The sequence below is a fragment of the Temnothorax nylanderi genome, unplaced genomic scaffold, assembly GCF_030848795.1.
Source record: "Temnothorax nylanderi isolate EJ_2023f unplaced genomic scaffold, tnyl_v1.0 TNYL_tig0185_pilon, whole genome shotgun sequence".
NCBI classification, from domain to species: domain Eukaryota; kingdom Metazoa; phylum Arthropoda; class Insecta; order Hymenoptera; family Formicidae; genus Temnothorax; species Temnothorax nylanderi.
This window is the reverse complement of record NW_027249247.1, coordinates 62,227-77,151: the sequence shown is the minus strand read 5'-3', so window position 1 is coordinate 77,151 and position 14,925 is coordinate 62,227. Positions and strand designations below refer to the sequence as shown.

General features: G+C 31.9%; 1 long non-coding RNA gene across 1 annotated transcript in view; it reads right to left on the bottom strand.

Moving 5' to 3' along the window:
- Nucleotides 1-9,656, bottom strand: part of LOC139778505 (uncharacterized) — a 31,126-nt gene extending 21,470 nt beyond the window's left edge. Inside the window, exons 1-3 of the long non-coding RNA XR_011719579.1 lie at nt 8,939-9,656; nt 4,928-5,039; nt 4,586-4,639 (exon numbers count right to left, since the gene is read on the bottom strand). This is a non-coding gene — a long non-coding RNA (uncharacterized lncRNA). The remainder of the gene's footprint in view (nt 1-4,585; nt 4,640-4,927; nt 5,040-8,938) is intronic.
- Between the last annotated feature and the right edge of the window lie 5,269 nt (nt 9,657-14,925).

The following is a 14,925-nucleotide window of genomic DNA, read 5'->3' as shown; positions in this document are numbered from 1 at the left end:
TATACGTGTAAGAAATCATAAATCTATTTAAGATTATTTGTTTGAAATTAGTGTTACAGAAATTTAAGATCTGAAACAATCTCCGTCACTCTCTCTCTCTCTCTCTCTCTCTCTCTCTCTCTCTCTCTCTCTCTCTCTCTCTCTCTCTCTCTCTCTCTCTCTCTCTCTCTCTCTCTCTCTCTCTCTCTCTCTCTCTCTCTCTCTCTCTCTCTCTCTCTCTCTCTCTCTCTCTCTCTCTCTCTCTCTCTCTCTCTCTCTCTCTCTCTCTCTCTCTCTCTCTCTCTCTCTCTCTCTCTCTCCCTCTCTCTCTCCAATCCTCCTTCTCACACAAATTTTTACTCTATAACTTATGTCCATTTCTACCAATGTAGATTAACTTTAATCGCGGTTTACGTTTCATCTTTTTCTAGTTCTTAAAATTAGAGAAAGATAAAAGGTAAGTTAAACCAAGATCAAAATTAATCTATATTGGTAGAAACGGATATTAGTATTTAATATCTAATATCTTATTATTTAAATATTGACTTTTCTGCACAAGAATATGTTATACGATGTGGCGGCTATGAGCGCCCCAACAGGCGGCGGCTCAACCGCCACACCGAGCACATACGAGCGCGCCCCTGCCGAATGCCAACCCGTTCTCCATGTCCTGCCGGAGCGAGCGCGCCAGCGGCACGGCAGCCGGCCGCGCGCGGTGAACACGTGCTACCAGCATGATGAAGAGCACAAGAAGCTTTCACCGATAGGCGGCTGAGCTTTCTCGTATTCAATATTCGGCAAGGACTTGTATATAACACCGCACAATAACATTTTATTATTTAAATATTGACTTTTCTGCACAAGAATTACCTAATACAACGATAATATTTTAAATAATTCAATTTCTAATTACACTACTTTTCATTGCAGACCAAGCACTTCAACGAATTACTTTAAGGATCCCTCTCTGTGGAAAGTTAGGAACCGCTTGCTTTGTCCCTTCGATCATGTCAGCAAAGAAGAAAGGAAACAAGAGCACTTGATGAGTAATTACTCGATTTGCTTATAATATTATGCTATTTATTTTATACAGCATTACGTTTATCTTCCCAGCAATAATAATAAATCTGTGAAATTATCTTAATGTATAACAACCTTAATCAAATAGCTATAATACGCATACAAAATTATGCATTGATGAAATTTGACAATTACTTAAATCTAAGAATAATAACTTGTTTTTATAGTCTTGCAGTATGCATAACCGTAAGCTTTCAAATACCGACCACCTTTTTCTTGTTTAATAATTCTATATATGTATATAAATGCAGAATGACAAATATTTTTTTATATTTTGTTTCAGTGGACAGCAATGTTGCGGACTCCAATAGAATTTTGTCAACGAGCACGCGTTCCGACACACATAAACGAAAGGGAGACAAAGCAGATACTAATGACGAGTAATTATTCACCTGGCATATGTGACGCAAGACAAGAGGAAGAATATATCACGAATTTAATATGTATTATACTTAAAAGGCTCTAAAGATTAAAAATCAATCGAAAGAAAGAGGGCATAAAGCCGTAACAAGGTCTTCGTGTTAAGTTCTTTAATAAATCAAAATTTAAACAGACGTTTCGGCCAATATCTGGCCATCCTCAATGTAGAACATAAATAAACGGATACACTAACGCATTATTAACGCATAGACGCAACGCACGCAACACTTCCAACAAGTCATTTTCTTAACCGGACGATTAACGCATTATACGACGCGAGGCCTGTAGTCCTTCTAATCTCATGTATGGATTGTAAGGCTACATATGTCGGTCAAACGAAACGGCAATTGCAGACAAGGATTAAAGAACATCGCACTGACATCAATAAAAAACCTTAGTCGCCTTCGGTCATTTCCACCCCTAGATTAAATACAGAACACAATTTTGATTGGGATAATGTCCGCATTTTGGATCACGAACCATCTATCCAAAAAAGATTAGTATCTGAAATGATACATATAAAGTGTCAATCGGTTGGACTTAACAAGCAGAGTGACACCGATCTTCTATCCGATAAATACCTCCCTGTCGTCAGCTCACTCTCGACCAATAACATTTCTTAATTTCCCTTTCCATCCTTCCCTCTCCTAGACAACAGCGAAATTAATCGCACTCAGCCCCGAACCACGGTAACATCAACATCTCGACTTTCTACACAGAACACCAAAGGGCCTACGACCATGTATATGTATGTACGTATATTATACTTAACGTTTCCGCTATGACAACTGACGGTTTCACTTTTCATTTCCAGTGCACATACGAAGTAATATGCGACATAAATGTAGGCAGATAGCGTTTTTGGAACATATGTTAGAAGGACTACGGGCCTCGCGTCGTATAATGCGTTAATCGTCCGGTTAAGAAAATGACTTGTTGGAAGTGTTGCGTGCGTTGCGTCTATTCGTTATGCGTTAGTGTATCCGTTTATTTATGTTCTACATTGAGGATGGCCAGATATTGGCCGAAACGTCTGTTTAAATTTTGATTTATTAAAGAACTTAACACGAAGACCTTGTTACGGCTTTATGCCCTCTTTCTTTCGATTGATCAATATGTATTGACTTTTTACTCAAAATACCGTTTATTTTGTGTAAAATTTATACATAAGTTTTTCCGGTAAGAGGTATATACTTGCTGCTTTTTCTTTTCATATTTCAAATTTTTTTAAAACAAATGTTTAGAATTTTGTGTATTTTTGTAGCAAAGAAAAAAATTATAATTACTATATTTATTTATCTTGTAAGAGAATTATTTTGTACATTTTAGAATAATATATATTTATGCTATGTATATTTATCTATTGAAAGTGTCATTTCTTATATTCTTATTATACCTTTGGACAATGAATTTTTCAAAGATTATTATTAATTTTATAAATTATTATTATTTATATTTATATATACCAAGCATAACTAAACTATAGATACAAGTTTAAATGTTAATAAAGCTATTTTATTATTTAAATTTTTGAAGTATTATTTATACTTTACATATATATACAGAATATTAAATAATAATTGAATAAAATTAATTTATAAATAATTTATAAATTATATTTTCATAATAATATATAATAATTTAAATAATATACATTTAAAATTTTATACAATTAACAATTTTTACGATAGAATGTAATGTTTTGTACGTATTATATTATTACATTTTTATAGAAATAAATTTAAATTTTGTTAAAATTATAAAGTATATTAATTTTTTGTTATTACTTAACCCTCCTTCCCTTATCCCTATCTATTCTATCCTCTATTTACCTACCCGATTTTTATCTAGCTTTTACCCGTATTCCTACCTATCTACATGAATAATATTCCTACCTACCCGTGTCTTTATCTTTATCTAGTATATGGGGTAGGTATACTTATAGTTACGATCGCGATTACCCGAAATCAGAAAAGCGCGCGCAAATTTAGTTTTAAATCAGGACCGTCTAGAAGTTTTATTCGGAGTTCAATTTACGCGGGATAAAAATTTAATTCGAGACAGCATCTTTTTGCCTCTGATCACGTGCAATTGCATGGCACGTATACAAGAGATTACTTATAGTCTTTATATGTACTTATATGTCTTTATACCTTTTATAAATTGATAGGTGTTATACACCAACCTACCCTTCATCCTCTTTGTCTTTTTTTTCTAACCAGATTGGACTCACCTTTTATACTATGGCACCTGGTTGTATCATGGCTTCATATAGCCTGCAAAGATCGGCACCAAGGAGAAATACTCCTTCGGCTGCCGGCTAATCATCGCCGCCAATAAGATTACGCTTTTGTATAATACGCGAAACACAAACGGGTCGCGAAGGGGCTATTATATTAATTAAATCATTTAAGTACAAAATTAAAAACGAACAATAACAAAATAATAATTTCTTTAGCATATAAATTAATTTCGCATTTATTTTTTGCACGCGTTTATTCGTGGCAATTTAAAAATATATATCCAATTAAAAACAAATTTGAGTTTGAAAAATCTATATGTCGACAGTATTTTGATTCGAAGAGATTCGATTACGAGTACAAAGTTTATATTAAACTTTTAAATTTTATAATAATTAAAGTTTATAATATGAATAACTTTACTAGATAAAACTTTAATTTAAAACTAAATAAACAAAAAATGCTAGTACACGTCAGAATCCAATGCCCATATGCATATTTTCACCGATTCGAACGATTCGTTGCTAAATCTCATCTCAAAAGCATGCAGAAAAATTTGGATGAATGACGTAAGATCCGAAAAGGATAATAAATTTGTCACACAATTAGAATTGATAAAAATATCTCTCTTTGTATTTTGTAAATTATTAAAATTATTTTTTGTACGATATGTTATTTCAAAATTATTTTTACGTGATGTGTAACTGATCGATTCTAAAATAATTACTTAGATAATTAACTATAAAGAAATCTTCTATTTTATAACAATAAATATATTTTGAATCTTACGTCATATTACTACTTCAACTGGTGTAAAATCCAGTTATCATCAATTACCTCAATAGACATATTAATTTATCACTCACCGATCCTGATGTGCAACAGCGGAATTATATCTGCCACACGTAGCTACGTTAATTCTGTAACAAATAAATATATCAAATTTATATTAAAATAGTGTTCAAAAAATCTAATGTTTTAAAACATAATTCTTATGCGCATTGAATTTTTTATTCATTATTTAATTAGGTATTTATTTAAATAATTATATATTTTCGGAAAAAATGATCTTTACAAGAATCAATTTTTATAAAATACTAAATTACTTCTTTTCTTCTAACTTACTATTATTTCTAAATCATGGTAAAGCAAATAGGCTCAATAACAAACAAAAAAAATTACTCTTACACAAAATAAATAATATTTACCGCAAAGTTGTTCCGCTGGCGCCCGATGCCGTTCCCAAGCCTCCTCCTCCTCTCAGGCTGTCCGCTCGGGTTGTCAGCTCCCTCGATGCAACACTTTCCGCGTCATTATCTTCTGAAACATATAAATAAATGTTTTGATATTATAACTAATTATTACAGTGTAACAATAAATACAATCAATAATTATAAGGGTATTCTAAATAAATCAATTAAAATATGTTATAAAATATCTGATTATAAAATATCTTCTGCTTTCTTATATAGGGGAGACCGGGGCTAAACAGTCCGTTTTTTTTCGGTGCCGATTTTTAACAACAAAATAAATAATTGTAAATTAAGGAAGTGCATGCCGTTGCCTTACATAAAGGGTTTAAGCGAAAATATTAATTATACGCTAAGTAAGTGCCACATTACGCCTCTGTTCACAATTCCCAAAAAATTGGATTGCCTAATTAAACGTGGTAAAGATAAAATCGATGATCTGAAACAAACCGAAATCGTATATAAGATCACTTGTAAGGATTGTAATGCTATATATATAGGGCAAACAAAAAGGCATCTTTGCACGCGTCTGAAAGAACACCAGAAGGATATCAAAAAACCAGCCGGCAAACACTCTGTAGTTAGTGAACATCGAATATCCCGTGGACATGACTTTGATTGGGGGAATCCAGAGATAATGCATAGGGAGAGGCTGATGAGAAAGAGGGAATTAGCGGAGATGTTCTTCATCAAAAAATCGGATAATACCATTAATATGCAAAAGGACACAGAGAGTCTTAATGCTCTCTACGAACATATCATAAAGGAAACGTAATATCCCCTTCTCATCTGCTTCCCTCTCTTTACTTCAGCCACATTTCGAAGTCATTGTTTATTGTTTCGTCCTTTCTTGTTAGTCGCAATTTCACCATCGCACGACAGGGACTCGTCCCTCTGATATAATTACGGACAACGGAAATGTAGTGAAACCGTTTTCTATTTCTTGAAATAACACTCTAATATGTAAGTTTTTGATTTATATAATGCTCCTAGACTTATTCTATCTGCTACGTTCTACAAAATCTGATATTTAGTTTTTAGATTCGGCGTATTTTGGAAACTATGTCCAACTAATTAATATTTGCGAGTCATACACGCTTGAAAAGGACCGAATTTTGCGGTTGAAACGTAGCGTCTTTTTAATAATAAAATTGCCAGTTTGGTCGAACAAAACTCCTGCGCTAATTGTTAATTATTTGCTGGCGACTCAACTTCTCAGTTTTGTTTTTAAATAATTGTAGTTAAAAGTGGTATACCACTGTAAAGAGTGAACCTTTAGCTACAAAATTTATATAGGAAATTTTTGTCTACGTCGCTTTGTTTAACCGGTATAGAGCAAAAACGACAACGGTGGAAAAATTGAAATCTCAAAATTGCCGGGGTATAACAGTCTGCACTTCATTTTCAATACATATACGTACATCTAATCCTAAAAAATAATAGGATACATGCAATAATTGTTTTTTAAAAGAAAAATATAAAAATATATTTAAAATTTTTATGCGAAACATTATTAAAAAATAGTTACGAGGGTTCCTCTTTCCGCAGAAGTGACTCACCCGACTTGTTTCACTCCTCGACGTCCGATGACTCTATTCGGTGTCTGAACGGTTGTAATTCCCGTCTCATCCATATTCCATATGCAGTGAGCCCGAAAATGCCTTGGAAATGCACCCGGACTGCTTACTGACCGATTAGCCCCAAACACAAGTTTCAGGTTTGATCGCCCACGAAATATTAGACATCAACGATAATGAAAAAACTACACTGGATTCGTGTTCAGCATGCATTACTCTTTATAATCACGTACCTCGAGATTTGGAGAGCAAATATTACAAAATTTCCACGCGCAGAAAATGTAACTTTCACCTTTCGAAAACACGTTTGCCTTCGTAAAAATCATAACACGGCAGGTAACCTGCCGAAACTCCGTTGGTCACATGGGTACTATAAGCAGCGTTTACAATGTTAATAGCGAGTTCGCACAATATACAGGTTCCGAGATATTTGATTAGACGTATTTACCCCGTAGACGTTTTAGCCCCGGTCTCTCCTACCTATTTCTTAATTTTTCTTATATTCTTTCTTATGTGTAGCATATGCACGTTAAAAAATCTCTGCATATTATTTTATGAAATATTTAATCTTAGAAGCAGACAAAACATACAAATCTGAAAGTCTATTTAAAAAAATTTGCGTCTATTAAAAAAAATTATTATTATCATATGCAATATTAATAATTATTTTTTATTCCTGTTTTACAGATATAGATACTGATTTATTTTTATTTCACACAGATATGTACAATACATAAATATTTTCTTTTTCTCTAGTCTTCCAGTCCACTGAGATACGAAAACCATGAAGATATTTAAAAACTGTATATTCTAAAAGCATCAATAAACTTACTTATTTTAGTTTTATTTTATCTCTTCCTCTTTTTACGTCATTTATGCGAATGCTTTAATTGATTATGATGTATTTTAATATTCTAAAACTATCATATTCTCATTTCTTATTAGAGTTCCTGAAAATCTTAATGTGTGCCAAAAAAAGCTTAGCAACAAGTGCAGCGCGACAACGTCTTTATAAAAGTTGGACCGTAATTTTTCTTTCACGAAAATCATTCCATAATTGTTATCACTTTTTATTTAGCTTGCTTTATTTATTAATTCCTGTTTTATTATTTTTTTTACTTTTATTATACTTATTCTGAACTTCGAAAAATTTATGTACATATCTCGAAATTAAATAATCTTATTATATTTGCTAAAAATTTTGTGATCCTGTCTGTGCATACAAAGCTTGTCAAGAAATGTAAAAAATTATATATTTATTAAGTTTAAAACAATTTCTCTTTAAAAAAAAACTATTGTTATGTTTTAAAATAACTATCACTTATTTTAACATATTCTAGTTGTAAAATATTTCCCATCTTTTTCCAATTTCTGTATCTCAAAATTAAAGTTTTTTATAAATTTTAAGTGATTTTATGTATATCTATAAAATAAGTAATTATTCTATCGTTTAATGAAGTTCTGTTGCATGTAAATGTTCAATAAATAATCTAATTCTAATTGAACAACGATGTATCAATTTTAATGAACTCTATTTCATAGCTCGCTCTATTTTATGCAGCCTTAGTATGCACATACAATAATTCGACGGATAATAATTATTCCAGGATTAAAAATTGCTGCTCTGTCCTGGCCTATCCATATTAAAAGACAACAAATTTATGTGATATACTTATCTATAATATTCTTATACACTTAACTGATAATTTTACTTTTTAAAATATATTGATAACCAAGGAATAAATGCATTCAGATATTAAGAAGTTTGTGGATATTTTACTACTGTATCTATCATTGTTGCGAATTTGAATTTTTATATATTAATAATTGCTAAGAAAAAAATACTGTTTACTATCTCCGGTCTTTTTTCATATCATATTCATATTTATATCTTATTTATGTTTCGTATAATTTTGATAAATTTGTTACCTTTGCATTAAGATAGGATATACATAATTATTTGTAGTCTTCTAGCCTTTTAATTAAATATTTTATTTAAAAAATTACGTAACTCTACATAAGAAATCTTTTCATATAAAAAAATTTAAAAAAATTTGATAAATAGAATCTTTAATTCTTGTGCATTTATAATTTAAATAATTATATAACTTTTTAAACGTTGTAAAATATTAAAATGTTTTAATAAAATATTTTAAAACTTATTCTATCGCATATAAAATATTATATATTTGTTACATTTAAAAGAGTTTTAAAATATTTTATTAAATATTTTACGACTCTTAAATGTAACAAATATATAATATTTTATATGCTATATAATGTTATATCCTGTAACTGTTGCGTGGAATACTCTATTGCAATCGCGAGGTTTTCTTGGGGAAAACCATTCAAGTACACAAGTAAATAATATAATAAATAACAAATTGCTCACCTCGTGCTTGCTTCGCTGACGCTCGATGCCTCTCCGGGCCTCCTCCTCCTCCTCCCTCGTCCCTCCGCGGCCGCTTCTTCAAGGCGCTCACTCAAGACTCGTTGGAACACATTTAACTATTATACGATTGCACGAACTGTATACGGTACTCTCGACGTCAATTATTCGCACGACTCGAACTTTGTTACGTTCGGAAAAATGATGCTGGAAATGCGTACAATCTCGCGAGGCTATATGATTCGCCCAACACTCGTGACATTCTGTGACGGATACAGTATCTGGAAATCGCGAAGAAGAACTCGGGTAAATTACACGGTCAACTTTACGCGCCCAGGAGCAACTACCGCCCGCGCCGTCATCCGCGCTGCACCATGGCGAATAATGGCGATGCTACACCTGTTGCTCCCAAATGCTTTCGCGTACTTTTCACCTTTCGCGTAACAAACAGCGTTCGCTCGTTGTTTGATTAGAATCGCGTGTTACAAAAGCGTACGAGTTGTTAAGAAGAAACGCTCGGAAAACGCGATACCCGGAAAATACGAACGTCGCTCTCTCGACAGATCTCGACCAAACGCATTTCACGAAATGTTCGTTTCAAGAAGTCAACGATGTACCCGAGCCTCGAATCCACGTCACTCGAGTGTCAAACTACTAGGGCACGATTGAGTGCGAAGCTCATAACGATTGTGCTTACCGATTAAACATGTCGTGACGAATAGATCCGTCCTGCAACCGCGACGTTCCGTTCGCGACGACGAAAGATGCGAGAGTGACGCCGCGCCGCGAAGTTGGCGCGCCGGCGCGCGCGGCGCGCCAACTTCACAGTGACGCCGCGAGACACGACGCGAGTCAAATTGGCGCCTGATTACGACTCGACTGACTGTTCGAAAATACACAAAATGATAATTTATAATTCCCATCATCATCATATCCCAAATCTTATATCACTTTAATTTCTTTAAACAATTAAGGCGCTCTAAAAAACTGTTTAAAGAACTGCATGACTATCGATTCAATCAACTAACAAACGTTAATCGCGCGGATCGATATGACGAATTAGCAAATTACCGCGAAATATGTTAACCGTACGTAGGTAATGCCCATACTAGACCTGAGGATGATCCTACTTGTGGCTCATCCTAGCGAGTAGTGTAGACGGGTAAAAATTATGGATAATTAATGATTTTACCCGTCACTATCACTAGGATAAGCCACAAGTAGGATCATCCTCAGGTCTAGAATGGGCATAATAGTCATTTTGAAAAGTAATAAGACGACGATCGCGCAAATGGCAATAACAAAACACGATATGTGTTGCACAGAAAGGAGAGAGATACGAACACCGAGCGATCCAGCCAGCAAAAAATGAAGCAAATAATTGATTTTTTTCTTTATTTAATAAAACTGAGTTTTATTTTTCTCGGGGTATAAAAATCTGAAAGAAAAAGATTTAGAAAAATAGAATAACAACAATTTTAATTATTCTTATATTTTTATCATAGAACAGAGATAAATATTATTTTTTAATTGAAATTATCTATTAGTCTTTCTCGTTATTTTAAGAATAATAAATTAATTATTTAAATTTTTATTTATAAAAAAATTAATAATCTGCAATATCAGTTTGAAGGATTTTTTAATAGAAACTTGCTATTAATCTCTGCCATAAACAATTCATATCAGTTGATAAAATAAATGTTATTTGAAGAAAAGATCCATCTTATATTCTACGTTACAAGTTTTAATCGAATTAAGTTCATCTCCATAGCTATTAATGAATTTTGAAAGAAAATTTTACTATATGTTTTTTATTATAAATAAAATACTTTTTATATAAAATATTTTATTATAAAATTGTTAAACAAAAATATTTCTTTTGTGGTGTGATTAAAAAAAGGCAGAGTTGTTATTTAAAATATTTCAGTAACAAATTATCCTCTAGCGAAAGAGTCAAAATTTAGTTAGTAAAATATCATTACATTTGTATTGTATAATATAAGCAAATCAAATAATTACTCATCAACGGTGCCTTCTTGTCTTTCTGCTTGCTTAAGCGATGCTTGCAGCTCCTCGTATGCAGCCATTGTCCAATTCTGTTGTTCTGACATAAGGAAATTGAACCAGAAATGTTCCGGATACCACAGAATTAACAATCTCTCTTGCGGATATATATAATTAAAAAACAGAACATTCAATAAACGTTTTAATTATGTGATAACGTTTAGAATGTTATAATTGTGTACATTACTAAATTGTTGAAAAAAATATTATTTTTGTGGTGTGATTAAAATTTTACTACTAAAACATCATTACATTGTACGATATAAGCAAATGGAATAATTACTCATTAACGACGCTTCTGTGTTCTCTTCGCTGTTAGCGATACCTGCAGTTCTTCGAATGGAGGTAATGTCTGACTCAATTGTTCTAACACAACGGGATCAAGTCTTTTTATCTATTATAAACGTATACAATTCAGAAATTTAGATTATGTACTTGTTTGACATTAGTATAAGTGTCAAAATTCGAGTCAAATTAAAATGTTTAGTTCTTAATAATTGTATGAATTCAAATTCAATGGACTTATTTAATAAAAATTTATATACGATAACTCAAATTTGCCATTTATTTGTTACATACACTGTTGGAAAATTTGTGTTAAATATAACATAAATCACATGTCCAAAACGGTCCACTCAAATTTTTGTGTTAATTTAACATAATATGGATGTGTTAAGTGGTAACACTGATATTATGTTAAAATATTTCAACAGAAAGGAAATGTAATTTTGATCGTAATTTGAAGTTAATTATGTGTACAATTAACATAACTTTTATGTTGAAGTTGAGATTGTAAGATAAAATCAACACTCTATTTCTGTAAATTTTTATTCCTACTTCTTTTATAGAGTAAAATCAACATTCTTTTTCTGTAAATTTTAACACATTAATAAATACGTTCAAATTGTGTTACTTTAACATATTTTTTAAGTTATTTTAATTATTTTACATTTTGAATTTGTAAAATTCAATTAACATAGCAGGCATATGTTAAATCTACACACGTATGTGTTGATTATTTTACACAAAAATTTTAACAAGGACTTTTTTTAACACACAGGACCTCTGTTTTCAACAGTGTAGATAATTAATAATAAATAAAAATTCCTATTTAATATAAAAAGTCCTAGCCAACAATCAATGGTTCTATATATAATATTTGAATATATGCCGTTGATCTTTGCAAATGTCGAAGCAATGATATTAATGTTTTATTTGTTATACTTGAGGTTATGATTGTGTAATGTATATATAGTGCCAACCTGATTTATTCTAACAGCTAACTTATTCTACAATCATTCGTAAAAACATTCTATCGCTTTCGACCACATTGATGTGTGACTGTATCCGACTTATGTCTAAACACCTACTGACATCAAGACAGTTCTATTTATAAACTATATACGTATAAGAAATCATAAATATATTTAAGATGTTTGTTTGAAATTAGTATTACAGAAATTCAAGATAAAATAATATCTAACACTTTCTCTCTCTGTCTCCAACCCTCCCTCTCACACAAATTTTTACTCCATTACAAATCATCACCTATAAGTATAGAAAGCATCATATAATACGTACAATTGTAATAGATAAAAATATTTTTTTTTCATTTTATTTACATTACATTTCAATGTAGACCTAGTACTTCAACAAAAGATGTTACGAATCCTTCTGGTGAATATCAAAATCAAGATTCACTTGGTTTGCTTGTTCAATCATGTGAGGAAACGAGTGAAGGAACAGGTTCACTTAATGAATAATTATTTATTTTTCTCATATCATATAATAATATCTTACTATTTAAATATTAACTTCTCTGTATAAAAATAATTTACATAATATTATTTTAAATAATTCCATTTTTCATTACACACATTTCAACGAAGACCAAGCACTTCAAATTCATTGGATTATGATATGGATCTCTCTGCAGAATGTAAAAGTCATGAACCACCTAATTGGCCCGTTCAATCATGTGAGCCAACAAGTGAAGAAATAGACGCACCTGATAAGTAATTATTCGTTTTGCTCATATAACACAATGTAATATGTTATCTGACTAGTAAAATTTTAACTTTTTTGCAGACGTTGGTCTCGAGCTGCTTTAGCAATGTCTCGCGTTGCAGCTGCAGGAACGGTAGATTAAAAAATTTGTGCAGCAGTTTTAGGCCGAAGCCATTTCGCATCGATGACTACGCGTATCTCACTTGTGCAGTTCTCTCATGCAGCGAATCTATGAAGTACGTCACGTGATCCGCGGTGACGGTTCTGTGATGCGACATGTCGCAGTGGTTGCCGAGGACAATGACGGGTATGTGGCTAGGTATCTTCGGCAGCTCACGCTGTACGTAGTCGAACGTCCAGTTCTTCGTGATGTCCACAACTGTGATATTTTAAAAAATTACTCTTTAGTTTTTCTTTTTAATCACATCAATCACATTTTAATGCAGATTTATAGCAAGCATCTTAAAAAAAATCCAAAATTACTTGAATCACCCGTTTTATCATCTAAGCAAAAGAGAAAAGAAGGAGGTGCACTTAATGAGTAATTATTTGTTTTGTTTATATCATACAATGTAATGATATCCTAGTTGTTAAATATTGACTTTCTTACACGGAACTAATTTATAACTGTAATATTTTAAAAAGTTTTTTTTTTTTTTCAATCACATCACAGAAGTAATACTTTTGTTCAACAGTTTAATGTACACGACTATGACATTTTAAATACTTTTATAATTTAAACAAAATTTAAACGTCTATCGCATGTTTTATTTTTAATCATGCCGTATGTAAATGTACAGATATATTCCAAGTACTTCAGAATCATCTGTCTCTCTTGCGAATTTCTATCTCGTTGTGTCAGACCATCAGGTTCAGACATTACCTCTATTCGAAAAACTGCAGACATCGCTTGAACAATGAAGAGAACAATGAAGCGTGTATGAGTGATTATTTGTTTTACTCATAGAACTCGCTTAAATAATCAAAAAGATAAGGAGACGTTGTTGATTTTAACATTATGATTTATTTTATACAACATTGCGTTTTTCTTCCCAACAATAACAATAAATTTGTAAAATTATCTCAATAAGAACCTTAATCAAATTGTACTATAATACTAGAATATAATAATAGAATATACATAGAATTATGTATATTAATGAAATTTGATGACTATTTATAAATTTTAGAATAATAATTTTTCTTTATAATTTTGTAGTATGCATGACTGTAACCTTTCAAACAATTAATTTTTTTTGTTTAATCATTCTATATATGTATAAATGAGTCACAGAACAACTAATTTTTTTTGTTTAATTATTCTATAGGGGGAGTTCCCCTAACGCCGGACGGCACCTAGCGCCGGACACGCCAATATCTACACGGAGAGAAAAATCAAATTATTTTTACGTGATAATTTTTTTCACCTTAAATTTCTATCTATTTCTCATGTTATTATCCTGTGAATTAAAGTATTTTTAACGTGTTTGACAGCTATCTTATATTAAGTACGCTTGTCTTAGGATTATTACTCGAAATAAATCTTTATTTAATAACAACGCCACTATAAAAACAGCAGACGCTCTGCCTCTTTAAATTTACATGCGACCCACCGGATTTTACCGTGTCGCTCATGTAAAGTCTCAGCCGCCTAGCACCATGGATCCCTATAGATATACATATACGTATATACGTATTTTTACTAAACGCCCACCGAAAAATGTCGTGGGTCAATAGTAACTGTAAGACAGCTGAATGACACGCATTGATCAGGTGGCGACGCTAGTAACTAAAACTTGGTAATCGTATGATAATACATATAGGGGAGACCGGGGCTAAAAAGTCTACGGGGTAAATACGTCTAATCAAATATCTCGAAACCTGTATATTGTGCGAACTCGCTATTAACACTGTAAACG